Source organism: Trachypithecus francoisi, unplaced genomic scaffold (genome assembly GCF_009764315.1).
Source record: "Trachypithecus francoisi isolate TF-2019V2 unplaced genomic scaffold, Tfra_2.0 Lachesis_group14, whole genome shotgun sequence".
NCBI lineage: Eukaryota > Metazoa > Chordata > Mammalia > Primates > Cercopithecidae > Trachypithecus > Trachypithecus francoisi.
In genome coordinates this window covers 1886685-1903032 of record NW_022681459.1, presented here as the reverse complement: position 1 = coordinate 1903032, position 16348 = coordinate 1886685, and the positions used below count along the sequence as shown (strand labels likewise).

Sequence of the window (16348 nt, the reverse complement as noted above, 5' to 3'; positions counted from 1 at the left end):
ATGATAGTTAATTATAGAAAGTCTTGCCTAAGTTTTTGGCCTTTTTAACCAACATCAGGATTTGCTTCACCCATCAGTGGACGGTGAGAGTGGGGAATGGGATAACAGGTGAGTGGTTGAAACACCTTCCATTTGACCATATATATACACACACACATACACAAAGGGTATATGAAGCTAGCTGATATGGTTAGGCTGTGTCCCCACCTAGAATCTCATCTTAAATTGTAATAATCCCCATGTGTCAAGGCAGAGACCAGGTGGAGATAACTGAATCATTGGGACCGTTTCTCTCATACTGCTCTCGTGATAGTGAGTGAGTTCTCACGAGACCTGATGGTTCTAAGGGGCTTCCCCCTTCATTTGGCTCTCATTCTCTCTCCTGCCACCTTGTGAAGAAGAATGTGTTTGCTTCTCCTTCTGCCATGATTGTAAGTTTCCTGAGGCCTGCCCTGCCATGTGAAACTGTGGGCCAATTAAACATCTTTTCTTCATAAATTACCCAGTCTCAGGTATGCTTTTATTAGCAGCATGAGAATGGACTAATACACTAGCTGACTCTGACAAATAATTGTTTGCTAAAATAGGTGATGGATTTGGAAAACTGTTGACACTGGTGTTTTACACTTTGGCTTTCATCACATAATAAGAAACATAATATGGAAACAGTCTGGTATAGAGGAAGAAACAAGGAATTTGGATTCAGGCATGGGTTCAAATTTCACTTCCATTTTTGATGACTTATGAGATCTTAGACAAGTTATTTAACCTCTTTGATCTTTAGCTTTCCCATCTATAAAATTGTCAAGTTCATATAAAAGTAAAAAGAGGCAAGCATTTAGCATCTGACACTCAGTGGGCATTCAAAAAGTGTGAGCTATTATTATCATATTTTCTTACTTATTGGCATATAAAAACAAATAAAAAACTTGGATTTTGTCTGAAATAAAAAGCAATTGACATGAGAAACATACTGGAAAGAATAGGTTATCACAGGACTACTGGCATTTTTTAAATAACATTTGGAACCTAGTTTATCTGATATTGTTTTAAATCCATAAACCTCTCTATTTTTGGGCACAGGTCCCATGAAGGACATCTGAAAACTTCCAATGCATCTATCATTGACTGAGTCAATAAACTTTGGGTTTCTGGTCCACAGAAGATAGGAATCTCCAAAATGACACCTGCAGTTACATAAAATTGGGGGCAGTATCTGCTTTGAAATTCTACCCTTGAATTATTCCATCTGAAGGCTCTAATCTGAGTCCAGTAAAAACCTCTTGCAAATGAGATCTACCAACCAAAGAATATAACTGTGCTCAGATTCCCCTTTATACTTAGAATATTTTTCTTCCCAAAGATATCAGTAGAAGGAGCTTTGCTTATTCAAGAGAGAATAGCAAGCTCACAAATAAAGACTCTTCCTCCATGCCCTGTTCTTTTTTTCTGGACAAGATACTAATGAACATATGGAAATGTCAAACCCTTTTGGAAGGAAAGACATATTAATGAAAATGGGAGGAATAAAAAGGGAGGTTGTGGAAAGAAGAGAGGGGAGGTGAATAAAGTCTTCATTTAATTAAAATATATAGGAAGTCTAAATTTGAGGTTCATGAGATAGATATAAATTGACTACCTACCCAAAATGGAATTTGGAGAAAGTAAAATCAAAGTAATTTGGCTGGGGTTTGATTAGTACTGTGTGCATGTGACTGATTCAGGAGAATGGTTCATTAAGTTATGCCCAAGCATAGGCAACATCTCTTTAAGAACTATCGTTTCCTTTTGCAAATTGGCAATTATCTTTCCTAATACATTTATACCAAGAAAGAAGTTTGCTAGCTGGGATACATGGGAAGGTACAAAACATTGATGGATGAATCCTCTGTTTAATTTGAAAAGATAATCAAGTCCCCTTTTCCTGAAGAACGCTTTCTCTCAGATTTTAGTGAACAATTGGTACCGCCCCATCCTGCCCGTAACTTTCCCCCAGAGTAAATAGGAAGGGTGTCATTTTCACTATTACTGTTAGAGTAATAGAGTTCTTCTGTTGTCTTCAATCAAAACTTCTTGTTTGTGGGCAGACAAAGCCTTTTTACACCTGCCCCTCCTAACCATCTGTGAAGATGCTTTTCTCTATTCCATGACTGAACTAAATGAGTTCAAGAGTTTTTAAGTAACCTGTCCGGTGGCACACTATTGGTGAGTAGAATGGAAATGGAGGTCTCAAAAATCCTAGTCTATATTCTCATGAACTCATTGTATCAATTCAATGTCATCTTGGAAGGCCACAGACAACTGTGGCAAGGAATGCAGGCAGGTAGACATTCATATTGGGAGACTGGCAGATAAGATACACAAGAAAAAACTTAGTAGCAACAAATGCTTTATGGCCTAAATTGGTATAGGTAGCCAAAAGGAAGGTAATAATTTTGAGAACGTCAGATCAGGAACGTAGAAACAAGGTGTTAGAATGAGGGAAAGGTCAACTGGAAGAAGTAGAATATAAACAACAGAGAAGATACTTTTTGAAAACACTTCATTTTGGTCTCAGACAGGCATGCAATGAGATAAGAAGATTGCTATGGTCTGAATATCTGTCTCTCCAAAATTCATTTGTTGAAGTCCTGACCCCCAGGTGATGGCATTAGGGGATGGGGCCTTTTTGGAGGTGATTCGGTCATGGGTATGGAGCCCTTGTGAATGAGATTAATGACCCTGTACAACAGGATCCAGGGAGTTCTTTTAACCCTTACCACCATGTGAGACAGTGAGAAGATGCCATCTACAAACAAGAAAGGGGACCCTCACCAGACACCAAACCTGCCAGAGCCTCAGCCTTGGACTTCCTGGACTCCAGAACCATGAGAAATGAATTTCTATTGTTTATAAGCTACTTTGTCTATGGCATTTTGTTATAGCCAGCAGCCTGAATGGACTAAGACAAAAGTTGTATCTATTTTATACTGTGAATGACTGTCATGTAGAGTCTTAGCAGTTAAGATGATTTTGACTCTTACATAGTCATCATTTATTCTACATTGTATTCAAGTTTGAACTTTCTATTGAAGGCCATATTTCACAAACATCAACAATTTTTTACCCCTCCTGGAAATTACCGCAAGAAGTAAAAACTAAAAAGGGAAAAAGTAGAGATGGGAGTGCTAGGTAATGAGCTAGGATTACTCACCAGATATGGGACTGTCTGAATTTCCATTGTGTGATCACATTCTGTTTCTGAAGCACTGGGATATAGCCCTTGTTAAGGTCAAGTTTACTATATAACCATCTAGAATATGCACCAGACATCTTTGGATTTGTTCAATTTATATAAAGCCCTCTCTCTTGTACAAAGCACAGAGACTCCAGGACCTATAGCAAAAGACAGAAATGAACTTCAAGACCCTATGACAAAGTCAAGGACATATCTGCTTTAATGACAATCACCCTGCAGAGTCTATAATGAGGGCTGTATGATCAGGGAACTGAAATTTCTATTAAAAATAGCCTACTGTAGATAACCTATTATATATTAATGTGAAAATTACTTCCTACATCCAACTTAAGTTACTTGGATTCAGAAGATGACTAATTTCTGCTCTCAGTAACCAGACATGCTTGATCACTGAAAGACAGCCTTCCTCCCAGTACACTTCTGATGGATGGCCAGTGGGCTGTGGCCTGACAGTGCCTCCATACGGCCACCTGGACTTGCACTGACCCTAAATGGGTCAAACTGAAGTCTTAGAGGCTTAGAAAACTAGCATATTAAAATGTTTATTCATAGTTTTTATTTGAAAGATCTCTATTAATATGAATAAAATTGAGACACAAGGGACAAGGAATACCTGTTTTCCTAAATTCACTGTGATATAAAAAGAATTTTCTGACATGTTTTAAATCAGAGAATTCCTGTTGGTGAAGTGTTCCCTTAAGATCAAACAGGTGATGGGATTTAGAACACAATACACCCTAAAATACGACACTTTGGCATCTTGATTTTTTTTTTATTTAAGGAATTTGAGAAAGGACAAGTATGGAAAGGATTCTCTGACCTCCCCTGAGCAGACCATGCACGTCGGGAAGCATGTTGTGAAAGCCTGTAATCCCAGCACTTTGGGAGGCCGTGGTGGGCGGATCATGAGGTCAAGAGATCGAGACCGTCCTGGCCAACATGGTGAAATGCCGTCTCTACTAAAAATACAAAAATTAGCTGAGTGTGGTGGTGTGTGCCTGTGGTCCCAGTTACTTGGGAAGCTGAGGCAGGAGAATAGCTTGAACCTGGGAGGTTGAGGTTGCAGTGAACCGAGATTGCACCACTGCACTCCAACCTGGGCGACAGAGTGAGACTCCATCAAAAAGAAAGAAAGAAAGAGGGAAGGAAAGAAAGAAAGAAAGAAAGAAAGAAGAAAGAAAGAAAGAAAGAAAGAAGGAAGGAAGGAGGAAGGAAGGAAGGGAAGAGAGAGAGAGAAAGAGAGAGAGAGAGAGAAAGGAGGGAGGGAGGGAGGGAAGGAAGGAAGGAAGGAAGGAAGGAAGGAAGGAAAGAAGGAAGGAAAGAAAGAAAGAGAGAGAGAAAGGAGGGAGGGAAGGAAGGAAGGAAGGAAAGAAAGAAAGAAAGAAAGAAAGAAAGAAAGAAAGACCCCTTCTCTGGAAAGTTCACCTTCGTCAGTTGTATGCATTGCAGACTTGTTTGAACTCTTGGACCCTAAGATGAAGATGAGGCTGGGTGCGGTGGCTCAAACCTATAATCCCAGCACTTTGAAAGGCTGAGGCGGGTGGATCACCTAAGGTCAGGAGTTCAAGGCTAGCCTGGCCAACACAGTGAAACCCTGTCTCTACTAAAAACGCAAAAATTAGCCGGGCGTGGTGGCACCCTCCTGTAGTTCCAGCTACTCAGGAGGCTGAGGCAGGAGAATCGCTTGAACTCTAGAGGCAGAGGTTGCAGTGAGCTGAGATCACATCACTGCACTCCAGCCTGGGTGACAGAGCAAGACTCTGTCTCAAACAAACAAAAAACAAAAAGAAAAAATGAAGATTATTGTTTTATTGGAGCAAAAACTACTGCTGAATTAGAGGTTAATGTCTCTTCCAGGCATTTCTGGAAGCTTTTCTTCTAGTAACTTCTTTGTTACTTGATGGTGAGCATCAGTTAAATGAAATCTTAACAAGATTCATTTAAATGTTATATGTTTCGAGAGTCCAAAAGCTAAAAGTACCTATTCCTCCTACTGCAAATGTTGACCATGGTTTAGTTCTGTTACCATGTCCCTTTGAATATGAAGTAGGAATGATATGTTTAATGAGATAAACAGGTAGAACGTGATATTTCACTTACTATCCCTGATTCACAAAGTACATGGAATAGTGTCTCTTAACTTTCTATACACTAATCCCAACAAAGCAAAATGACATATTATGAGTCAACTTGAGTTACGTAAGTGTGTGCTCCTTGCAGTGATAATCGTTTGTATCCATGGCATATCTTCTCTCTCAGATTAGAGGGAAAATGCCTTACTCCTAATTTCTTAGCTTATTTTACCTTGTTATTGACGGCAGCAGATGATAATTCCTCAATATTAAAAATAAAGTAAGGTGAGTTTCCTACACTCTTTAGGAATCAAGCTATTGCTATAAAATTACCTGGAAGATTACTTTGAAGTTCAAAAATAGATGGGGCTTTGTGTTGTAAAGGGTTAGTTTTTGAACACTATTTGAACTGAATTTGAACACTATTTTCCTTCATAATGGGTGTGGATGGGAACAAAAACCAACTTCTCATAATGACCTCAAACATCCCAGGAATGCAGTCTGACCCTTCCCAAAGATGGGATGGCCAGCAGGGTGCATGACCATGTGGGATGAGGATTCTTGACTTCCCCAGAGGATATGAAATGAATGGTTCATAGGATTCTATTTTCAAGGGTTTTGTTTGGCTCATTTCAGGGAACTCCCTTGTACAATGATGTTGGCGTCTTTCCAAAAAATGTTGATGTTAAGATAAGTTTATAATATCTCAGGAAGCGATTTATGTCTCCTATATTGTGAAAACTGTCTGTTCAAGTTAACTGCTCCTATGTTGTTTATATGTGGGAAAAATTTTGTAATACTAGGAAAAAATTAAAAATGGTACTTTTGAATAAACAGAGCCTTAAGAAAATCCACAAAATCCCGGTTTTGAGTTCTGTCTGCATAATAAACCAGCTATATGATCCTTAATAAACCATAATCTCTTGACCTTTCAGTATCTAATTTAAAAATGAGAATAATAAAATATACTTAGTAGATGCTGTAAGTAGTCAATAATAAAAGTATGCTAAAGAACCTGTAATCTTTGGGCACAGTATACTCAATACAGCTTGATTACTAGTTTTCCTTCTATCTTAATATTTGTGAATTCATAGTTTATTAACCTATAAGTATGGATTTGGTTGAACAAAGTGGCTCATACCTGTTATCCTAATACTTTGGGAAACTGAGGCAGGAAGATTGCTTGAGGCCAGGAGTTCAAGACTGACCTGGACAACATAGCAGGACCCTTTTTCTAAAAAAAAATTAAAAAATTAGCCGAATGTGGTGGTGCATGCCTGTAGTCCTAGCTACTCAGAGGGCTGAGGCAACAGGATTGCTTGAGCCCAGGAGTCTGAGGTTACAGTGAGCTATGATCGCACCATTGCATTCCAGCTAGAGTGACATAGTGATACCCTGTCTCAAAAAAAAAAAAAAAAAAAGGATGGTTTTATTTTTCACTAGCATTCTCTGACATATTGAGTCATTTTAGATTTCCAAGAAAGTGATGAGGTAAGAAGATATTGAAAATAATATTTCTTTAGAAAGCTAATGTTTTTATTTCTAAGGTTAATACACATTTATATTGGACATCTATGAATAAGCACTAGAGTTATTAAGAAAGATTAGTGCAAGCTTTGAAATTTAGATTCTTTCTGTTTCAAAGAGTATCTGAGCTCAAAATGTGCTGCAACTTCTGTGCATTAATCCATCGCCGACTCCCACAGAAGCCTCCTATTATGCCTTGATAACAGCTTGTCATCCATTTGGCAGAAGATTTATCCTTTGAGAACAACCAAATTCCAAATTGTGGAGGTGTTTTTTTAAAATGGTAACTTTTATTTTATTCTTTTTTCCCTGTGTTCATAAAAGAAAATTCTACTCTTTAAAAGTAAAGAATTTAATGAGGCTAAATTTTATATTAGATTTAGTTATGCCTTTAAAACTTAATATTCAGAGTACATTGATTTACAATCTTCACAACAAAGAGATATTAGATACTGAATTCAAATTGAAAAATCCTTTTTCATGAGCCTGGCAACACGTTCCTCTTTGGGAATGGTTTTGGAATTCCATGGGTTTTTGTGCAATTCTAAATTTTAAATCTTTGGTAATAATATATCACTCACCTTAGTTTGTCTCCAATTATCCTCACTTTTACACTTAAGAATTAAAGAAGCAAACACAAATATAGCAGGATGGTATGGAATAAATAAGAATACCTGGGAACTAGATGACTTTTTAATTAGTTTTTTCCCTGTAGACCAGGCACAAACCTGCAGATCTGAAATTCTAACTTCTGAACTAAATATAGTTCTATATTTTGTCTTTGATTGGTTAATTTCATACCTATGTTACTATCTTAGTGTATTCACTTATTTTGATGCTACTGTATAATTGTGATTTCTTTGAGTAAGAGCCACTGATTTTAAAACCCAAGTTAGGTAAATGGCCTAAGCTAAATGATTGAAGGAAAACATTTCAGAAATACTACTATTTTAAAGGAAAATGGAAAGTATACCCATGAATCTCAGTGTTTGATTTTTGCAAAGAATCACAGGTAGTTCAAATGCCTATGACTGGAATATACTTTGTCAAGGCTGCATTTGTAATGGGACAAAAAGAGCTTTGAAAATAAAGTCCAAAAATCATTAAGTATTAAAACAATTATTTGGAAATCTGGCAATTACACAAACACACCACATTTTTTTTGGGGGGGGCATTTACTTCTTTCACACTTTATTTTATTCAGAAATAAAAATTTTATCTGTCAGTTATTGACCCATCCGAAGTAATATTTTTTTTTAAAGGAGAAAACTGAATTTCTGAGAAATTAACTACTTTTACTAAGGTCACACACTGGGCAGGGGAAGCCCTAAGTCTCATCTAGGTTTGCCTACCCCCATTGCTTTTATTTGTTCTGCATGATCCATACTTTGACATAGACAGTCAAGCTGAGAGCTCTTCCCTCAAAAGACATCATTTAACAAGAAAGACAAACATGTAAACAACCATTTATAATGTACTTGAAAGCAGAATACATTTTACTAGTTTCATTGAAATTCTGTAATGGGACCAACTTAATCTGTCTGGATACCACCGAGGAAGATTTCATTGAGGAGCAGGATTGAGGAGGAACAAACTTTCAAGACAGAGTAGGAATGAAGGCATGAGAACAAGAGGAAATAGCACGTGTAAATGCTTTGAAACATACGGGAACGGCTCAAAGTTAGGGAATCACAAAGATGAGAGTGTGATAAGAACCTAGAAAAGAGAAGGAGGCATGAAGACTTGAAGTCTCAGATACCATGTTAAGGAATTGAAACTCTGCAGTATAAGAAAGTAGAAGCCATAGGAGGGATTTGATCATAGGAAGAAACTTCATTTACTCAGCAAATATTTGAGTGTCTATTATTACCAGGCGCTAATCTCATTCATAACTTGGAAAGATCTGACAGCAATATAAAAGACAGACCAGACATAGGAAAGACTGGAAGCTATTTCGAAACCTTTAGGCAAAAACGATGACACAGAATTGAGGTAGAGACTAAGTCTGTTTTGCCTTTGGGTAAATTATCGTGAGGTGGTAAAATAATAGCAAGTATCATTTTAGTAGCCTTCCCCTCTCATCCCCCTACCTGCAGGTCCCCAGAAGACATCTAAGGATCAAAGAAGTTTGTCTTGAACGTAGATAGTACCACTTGGCTTGCTCCAGTCACCACTGTATTTCACTACCATGCCTAAGACACTGTCTCCAGTGGAAGTCAAATTTAAGAAAGAAACTGTTGAGACAGTTCAGCAGTATAACCCCCGTGGCTTCTGCCTATAGCCCAGGGCTTCAGAGCTCTCCTGCTTCACATAGCGAAATCTTTTCCCAGTTGCTTATGTTACTAAGGAACACTGTAGGTTTGGTTTGGTTCCTGGGCCTTTTATGTAAAAACTCATTAAGAAACGAGGAGGACTCTTCCCTACTTTGCCAAGCATCTTATATTACCAACATTTCAACATATCTTTTCCCCTCTTTCTTTTTGTCCTCTTCACATTCCAGCTGTTGAATGTAAGTTTAGAAACACCAATTTAAGAAGAAAGGTAGAAATAAGCACCTAGGCAAAGTACTTCAAGTAATTGAGTTTTACTATAATGCTAGTGTAATGTATGCAGAATTTGCTTAAAGAAATCTTTATCAATGCCCCCAGGTCTGGAACCATGTTTCACAGCAGAAGGTAGTTTTTAAAATTATTATTTCTACTGGACTTTTTGTTAGAACAGTTTTAGATTCACAGGAAAATTGAGCTGAAGGTACCAAGATTTTCCAAATACTTCCTGCCCCGACACATGCACAGCCTTCCCCATTATCAACATCCCCCATGAGAGTGGTACATTTGTTAAAACTGATGGGCTTACCTTGATGCATCAGCAGCTCACCAGCCAAAGTTTATAGTTTCCATGAGGGTTTCTTCTTTTTATAAAACGTGGAATGCTATATGAATTTGCATGCCGTCCTTGTGCAGAGGTCCTGCTAGTTTTCTCTGTGTCATTGCCGTTTTAGTGTACATGCTTCTGAAGGGAGCATATCATCGGTCTTTTTACTATTTCCATAATTTTGCCTTTTCCAGAATTGAAACCATACAGTATGTAGTCTTTTCAGATTGGCTTTTTCACTTAGTGGTATGCATTTAAACTTCTTCAATGTCTTTTTTATGGTGTCAGAGCTTATGTCTTTTTAGCACTGAACAATATTCCATTGTATGCATATACTATAGTTTGTCCATTCACCTGCTGAAGGACATCTTGGTTGCTTCCAAGGTTTGGCAATTATGAATAAAACTGCTATAGACATTATGTAGAGGTTTTTGTGTGGACATAAGTTTTCCATTCTTCATTAGTCAGAGTTCTTTTAAGAGATAGAACCAGTAGGAGTAGATAGATAGATAGATAGATTCATAACGATAGAGAGAGAGTAGACAGATAGATAGATGAGAGGAATTTATTAGGGCATTTGGCTCATGGGATTATGGAGCCTGAGCTCTACAATAGGCCATCTGGAAGCTGGGGAACCTGGAAAGCCAGTCCAAATTTAAAGGACTAGAGCCGACAATGTAACTCTCAGTCTGAAGCTGAAGGCTTTAGAAACTGGTGGGCCACTGGTGCAAGTCTCAGATGGCAAAGGCTGGAGAAGCTGGAGTTTTGATGTCCCAGGGCAGGAGAAGAAGTGTGCCTCTGTTTCAGGAAAGAGAGAGAAGTCACCTTTCCTTTGCTTTTTCTTCTATCTAGGCCCTTAGTTGATTGGATTGTGTCTGCCCACATTAGGTGAGGGCGGATCTTCCTTACTCAGGTCACTGATTCGAATGTCAGTTTCTTCCAGAGACACCCTCGCCAACAAACCCAGAAATAATGCCATACCAGCTATTTGGACATCCTTTATTTCAGTCAACTTGACACCTAAAATTTACCATCATGAACTCTTTTGGATAAATATCAAGGGACACAGCTGCTAGATCATATGGTAAGCGTATATTTAGTTTTGTAAGAACTGCCAAACTGTCTTCCAAAGTGGCTGTAGAGTTTTGCACTCCCACCAGCAAGGAATGAGAGTTCCTGTTGCTCCTCATCCTTGGCAGCATTTAGTATTGTCAGTTGTCTGGATTTTGGCCATTCTAATTTGTGTGTAGTGGTATCTCATTGTTGTTTTAATTTGCATTTCTCTCATGACATATGATGTGAAGTATCTTTTTGTATACTTATTTGCCATCTGTATATCTTCTTTGGTGAGATATCTGTTAAGGCTTCTGGACGATTTTGTTGTTGTTGTTGTTGAGACAGAGTCTCACTCTGTCGCCCAGGCTGGAGTGCAGTGGCCGGATCTCAGCTCACTGCAAGCTCCGCCTCCCGGGTTTACACCATTCTCCTGCCTCAGCCTCCTGAGTAGCTGGGACTACAGGCGCCCGCCACCTCGCCGGGCTAGTTTTTTTTTTAGTAGAGATGGGGTTTCACCGTGTTAGCCAGGATGGTCTCGATCTCCTGACCTCGTGATCCGCCCGTCTCGGCCTCTCAAAGTGCTGGGATTACAGGCTTGAGCCACCGCGCCCGGCCTCTGGACCATTTTAAAATCATGTTGTTCATTTTCTTATTTGTGAGTTTTTTGTGTATTTTGGATAACAGTACTTTATCAGGTATGTCTTTTGCAAATATCTTCTCCCAGTCTGTGGCTTGCTTTTTCATTCTTTTGACACTGGTTTTTACAGGGTTGAAATTTTCAATTCTAGTGAAGTCCAGCTTTTGATGTCATATTGAAAAAGTCACATATTGAAAAAATCTAGAATAACCCAAGGTTTTCTAGATTGGTATATCTAATCTTTCGGCTTCCCTGGCCACATTGGAAGAAGAATAATTGTCTTGGACCACAAAAAATACACTAACACTAACAATAGCTGATGAGCTAAAAAGAATCCCAAATAGAAATCTCATAATGTTTTAAGAAAGTTTACAAATTTGGATTGGCCCCCATTCAAAGTAATCCTGGGCCACATGCGGTCTGTGGTTGGATAAGCTTATTCTAGATTTTCTGTTGTTATCTTCCAAGAGTTTTATAGTTTTGTGTTTTACATTTAGGTCTGTGATCCATTTTGGTCATTTTTTGTGAAGGCTGTAAGGTTTGTTGTAGATTAATTTTTTTACATGTGGCTGTGCAATTATTTCTGCACTATTTGTTGAAAACATTATCAATTCTCTATTGAACTGCTTTTGCTCTTTTGTCAAAGATTAATTGACTAACATATTTATGTGAGTCGATTTCAGGGTATTCTATTCTGTTCCATTGATCTTTTTGTTTATTATTGCCATACTGTCTTGATTACCATAGCTTTGTAATGCATCTTAAATCAAGTAATGTCTGTCCTCTGACTTCGTTCTTCTCCTTCAATATTGAGTTAACTATTTTGATCTTTTGCCTCTCCATATAAATTTTAGAATCAGTTTAGTGTTATCTACAAAATAACTGATGGAATTTGATAGAGATTGCATTGAATATATACACCAAGTTGGGGAACAGTTGATATCTTCACAATATTGTCTTCCTGTTCATTAACATGCAGTTTGTATTTATTTAGTTCTTTGATTTCTTTCATCAGAGTTTTGTAGTTTTCCTAATATAGATCTTATATATATTTTGTTAGGTTTATTCTTATGTATTTTGTTTTTTAGGTGCTAATGTAAATGGTATTGCATTTTTAATGTCAAATTCATTTGCTTACAGGAAATACAGGAAAGGAAAGCAGGAAATACAGGAAAGCAATTGACTTTTTGTATATCAACGTTTTATCTTGCAACCTTGCTATGATATTAATAGCTTATTAGTTTCAAGAGTTTTTGGTTAAATGCTCTTCGACTTTCTACATAGACAATCATGTCATCCATAAATAAAGATATCTTTATTTATTCTTTTACAATCAATATTCCTTTTATTTCCTTTTCTTGTCTTATTGCACTAAGACTTCTAGTACAATGTTGAAAAGGAGTGGTGAGGAGGGACACTCTTGCCTTGTTCCTCATCTTAGTAGGAAGGTTTTTCATATCTTACCATTCAGAATAATAATTTTAATAGATACTATTTATCAAGTGAGGAAGTTTCCCTCTATTTCTAGTTTACTGAGAGTTTTTAACATGAATAACTGTTGGATTTTGTTAAATGCTTTATCTGCATATATTTATATGCTTATGTGATTTGTTATCTTTAGCCTATTAGTATGATGAAAACATTAATTAATTTTTGAATGTTGAGCCTACAGCCTCACATACCTAGGATAAATCTCACTGGTCATGGTGTATAATTGTTCTATATATTGCTGGCTTCAATTTGCTAATATTTTGTGGAGGATTTCTGCATTTACATTCATAAGAGATATCAGTCTGTAGTTTCTTTTCTTGTGTTGTCTTTGTCTGATTTTACTATTGGGGAAATTCTGGCTTCACAGATGAGTTAGGAATTATTCCCTCTGTTTTTATCTTCAGAAAATTGGTATAATTTCTTCCTTTAAATGTTTGATAGAATTTACCAGTGAAACCATAGTCTGGTGCTTTCTGTTTGGGGATTTAATTTTTTTAAATAGATATAGGCTAACTTAGCATTTTTATTTCTTCTTTGTAAGTTCTGACAGATTGTGTCTTTCAATGAATTTGTTTATTTCCTCTAGAATATCAAATTTATGGGCATAAAGTCATTCACAGTATTTCTTTATTATCATTTTAATATACATGGGATTCATAGTAATGCCCTCTCTTTCATTTCTGGTATTTATAACTTGTGTCCTCTCTCATTTTTAGTAACTTGTCCTAGCTAGAGGCTTATCAATTTTATTGATCGTTACAAAGAACCAGCTTTTGGGTTTGTTGATTTTAAAAAATGGAATTTCTATTTTCAGTTTCATTGATTTCTGCTTTAACTTTTATTATTTCTTTTCTCATGCTAACCTTGAAATTAATTTGCTCTTTTCCCAGTTTCCTGGGTTAAAGTTTAGATAATTGGTTTTAAATCTTTCTTCTTTTGTAATATGTGCATTCAATGCTGTAAGTTTACCTCTAAGCACTGCTTTCACTGTATCACACAAATTTTAAGTTGTGTTTTTTTTTCTTTGAGACGGAGTCTCGCTCTGTCTCCCTGGCTGGAGTGCAGTGGCCAGATCTCAGCTCACTGCAAGCTCCGCCTCCCGGGTTTACGCCATTCTCCTGTCTCAGCCTCCTGAGTAGCTGGGACTACAGGCGCCCGCCACCTCGCTCGGCTAGTTTTTTTGTATTTTTTAGTAGAGACGGGGTTTCACCGTGTTAGCCAGGATGGTCTCGATCTCCTGACCTCGTGAGCCACCCGTCTCGGCCTCCCAAAGTGCTGGGATTACAGGCTTGAGCCACCGCGCCTGGCCTTAAGTTGTGTTTTCATTTTTGTTTAGTTCAAAATATTTAAATTTTTTGTGGATATTTCTTTTTTGATTTATGAGTAATTTAAAAGTATGTTGTTTAATCTCCACATATTTTCAGATTTTTCAGCTACCTTTTTGCTATTGATTTGTAGTTTAATTTCACTGTGGTGTGAGAAAGAAATCGTATAATTTCTATTTTTTGTTAATTTGTTGAGGTGTGTTTTATGGCCCAAATTGTGGTCTCTTGTGGTTTCATGTGCGCTTAAGAAGAGTATGTAATCTACTGTTGTTGAATAAAGTAGTCTATAAATGTCAATTATATTCAGTTACTTGATGGCATTGTTGAATTTTATGTTCTTATTGATTTTCAACTGCTGCGTCTGTCCCTTTTCTGATCAAGGAGTTTTGAAATACATGCCAAAATCTCCCATTGTTTCATATTTTGACACCGTGTTATAGGCAAACACATGTTCAGGATTATTATATCTTCCTGGATAAATGACCCCTTTATCATTGTGTAATGCCCTTCTTAATCTCTGATAACTTTCCTTGCTCTGAAGTCTGCTCTGTCTGAAATTAATAGTGACACCACCTTCTTTTTTTTTTTTTTTTTTTTTTTTTTTTTTAGTAGAGACGGGGTTTCACCGTGTTAGTCAGGATGGTCTCGATCTCCTGACCTCGTGATCCGCCCGTCTCGGCCTCCCAAAGTGCTAGGATTACAGGCTTGAGCCACCGCGCCCGGCCACACACCACCTTCTTTTCATCAGTGTTAGCATGGTTTATCTGTCTCCATCCATTTACTTTTAATCTGCATGTGTCTTTATAACTAAAGTGTGTTTCTTATAGACAACGTCTAGCTGGGTCCTGCTTTCTGATTTACTCTTACCATCTTTGTCCTCTAATTGGTGCATTTAGACCGTTGATGTTTAAAGTGATTATTAATGTAATTGGATTAGTATCTATTGTATTGGTTACTGTTTTTAATTTATTGCTTTTACTGCTTGTTTCTATTTTTGTCTTCCAGTGTTTCTTGACCTCTTGGTGCTGCTATAACAGGATATCACAGCCTGGGTAATTAATAATGAATAGGAATCTATTGGCTTGCAATTACAGAGGCTGATATTGTCTAATATCAAGGCATCAGCAAGTTTAGTATCTACTGAAGACCTGGTTTCTGCTCCCAAAGTGACACCTTGAATGCTGAATTCCCCAGAGGGGAAGAACATTGCTCTTTACACAGCAGAAAAGCAGAAGAGTTGAGAGAAAGCCCATTTCTGAAAACCCTTTGATTAAGACATTAAACCCACCCATTAGAGTGGCACCCACATGGCATAACCACCTCTAAAAGCTCTCGCGTCCTAATACCATCACATTGGCAATTAAATCTCTAAATAATTTAATTTGGAGGGGGACAAACATTCAGTCTACAGCACACTGTTTTTCTGTCTTGTATCATTTTAATTGTGCATTTTATATGATTTTAATTTTTCTCCTTTCCTAGATCATCAGTTACACTTTTTAAAAGGTAGTTTCCCTGAAGTTTGCCATATGCATTTATAACTAATTCAAATCTACTTTAAATAAGACTATATCATGTATTTTGGGTTGCATGTATACACCTTATAATAACAAAATAATCTTAGTTCTTTCCTCCGATCCTTTGTCTGATTGGTGTATTTCATTCAATTTATACATAAGCATAAATAAGCACATATATACACACATACATATTGTTATTACTATTATCTTAAAGACTGTTATCCTTTAGATCAATTAAGAATGAAAAAATTAAAAAATTTAATTTTGCTTTCATTTATTCATTTTCCTATGCTTTTCCTTTATGTAGATCTGAGTTTCTGACCTATGTACTTTTTTCTTTTTGCTAAAAAACTCCTTAACATTTCTTGCAACATACACCTATTGGAAACACACTCCTTCAATTTTTGTTTATCTGAGAAAGTTTTTATTTCTCCTTCACTTTTGAAGATAATTTCACAAAGTTCTCGTTTGGTTGCTTTTTCTTCCCTTGAACATGTTAAATATTTCACTCCACTCTCTTTTTTCCTGCATGGTTTCTGAGGAGAAGGTGGATGTAATTCTTATCTTTCCTTCTCTGTGGGTAAGATTTTCCTTTCTTTTGGCTTCTT

At 37.1% G+C, this 16348-nt stretch overlaps 1 long non-coding RNA gene and 1 other non-coding gene across 2 annotated transcripts in view; one reads left to right on the top strand and one right to left on the bottom strand.

Annotated features, from left to right (window-relative positions):
• LOC117096661 overlaps positions 1–15870 on the top strand; it is a 30572-nt gene extending 14702 nt beyond the window's left edge. Inside the window, exons 4-5 of the long non-coding RNA XR_004442573.1 lie at positions 10645–10795; positions 15226–15870. This is a non-coding gene — a long non-coding RNA (uncharacterized LOC117096661). The remainder of the gene's footprint in view (positions 1–10644; positions 10796–15225) is intronic.
• Positions 9756–9862, bottom strand: LOC117096828. Its single transcript, XR_004442663.1, has one exon. It is a non-coding gene; the product is annotated as a U6 spliceosomal RNA (small nuclear RNA).
• Positions 15871–16348: the final 478 nt, after the last annotated feature.